This window comes from Phascolarctos cinereus, unplaced genomic scaffold (genome assembly GCF_003287225.1).
Source record: "Phascolarctos cinereus isolate Bilbo 61053 unplaced genomic scaffold, phaCin_HiC Scaffold_1;HRSCAF=81, whole genome shotgun sequence".
Lineage (NCBI taxonomy): Eukaryota > Metazoa > Chordata > Mammalia > Diprotodontia > Phascolarctidae > Phascolarctos > Phascolarctos cinereus.
This window is the reverse complement of record NW_027555514.1, coordinates 134,304,425-134,305,984: the sequence shown is the minus strand read 5'-3', so window position 1 is coordinate 134,305,984 and position 1,560 is coordinate 134,304,425. Positions and strand designations below refer to the sequence as shown.

At 39.0% G+C, this 1,560-nt stretch overlaps 1 pseudogene; it reads right to left on the bottom strand.

Annotated features, from left to right (window-relative positions):
* Nucleotides 1–381: 381 nt before the first annotated feature.
* On the bottom strand, nt 382–570 carry LOC110206943 (ATP synthase F(1) complex subunit epsilon, mitochondrial pseudogene; annotated as a pseudogene).
* Nucleotides 571–1,560: the final 990 nt, after the last annotated feature.

Here is a 1,560-nt window from a genome sequence, read left to right as displayed (position 1 = left end):
AAGTGCTTAGGGCTTGTCCACAATCTGGTCTCAATCTGACTTTCCAGACTTGCCTTCTGTGGCTGCCCTAGATAAACTTTCCGCTCCAGGCAAATTGGTTTATCCACTGAACTCTTAATGTGAACTCTCACCTTTGCCCTTTTATATGCACTGCATTTCTCCCCTCCTCTACCAGTTTAAATTCTATATGTCCTTTAAATCCTAATTGAAATTGTATCTCCTCTGACCTCTTTAGCAGGAAATCATATTTCTTTTCTTTTTTTTTTGAACCAGGGCTTAGTTTATTGGCATGTCCATTTACACAGTCAGGTGTTTTCCTCTCAATAGCAAAACATGAAGAGAGACAGTGTCTAATCTGCCATAACATATAACTGAAAAGCTTCACTTTGAAAATGGAGCATTATTCAGGTTACATTGCTGCTTTTAAACTTTCACTATTTTTACACTGCTGCCAGAAGCTTTTTCAGCATTTGCTTTGAATTCAGTCTTCAGTGCAGCTATTAATGCTTTTGCACAGATTTGGGAATATTGGATATAGCTGAGTCCAGCCTGACTTCAATAGGCCACCATGGCTGGGGAAGGTGGGCAACGGACAGAACGTGAAATCATATTTCTTAATTTTGAGATCTGACAGTTATTCTTGCCTGCTTGGTATTATGTTATATTTTAACTTCCCAACTAGAGAATAAACTCCTCATACTTCTTGGAACCTCTCATGTCCTTTAGGTGCTCAGATATTTGATCATCTAGAGAATGGGTGCTTTTTCTGGTGGGGTGGTTTCTTATGTCTTCTTGCTTCTACCTACAGTGAGCCTTCTGTCTCTCCATCCAAATTCTTGTGACTACAAGGAGGGAATGTTTTTTTTTTTAAAACATTGTGAGGGTTCTGACCAGTGTTAAAAGAATAATAACTTCTTCAAATAGCAAGTTTTCAGATCTTGTCTGGTTTGGACATAATTAGGTTGAACTGCATAGAACTGCTTGGTCAATAGCATTGTAGAAATGACCTTCCATTATAAAAACAGCCTGAGGATAATTTAGAAGCAATTTGTTGTGTGTAATATAAATTTTTGGTGACCCTTCAGCATGTAATCACCAGGAAACAACACTTTGATGTGCTAAGCTGGTTGATATGAAGGGTCACTTTCATTACAAAATCTCTTTGAAGCTTTAACCTACTCATAGAAAGGCCGAATGGCTTACATAGAGGACTGGCCTTGGAGTCAAGAATAAATCAACAAGCATTTATTAATCACCGAATTTGTGCCAGTCCATGCTCCTATTGTTACAAAGACATACATGAGGGGCAGCTAGGTAGCATAGTGGGTACAGCACTGGCCCTGAAATTAGGAGGACCTGAGTTCAAAAATGGCCTCAGACCAAACACTTGACACTTACTAGCTGTGTGACTCTGGCCAAGTCACTTAATCCCAATTGCCTAAAAAAAAAAAAATGAAAAAGATAGACATGACAACCCTCAATCCCTGCCCTCAAGAAGCTAGAAGAAAAATTAAATTCAAGTACTGCCTCTGTGAGATCCTGGGTAAATCACTGGATCTC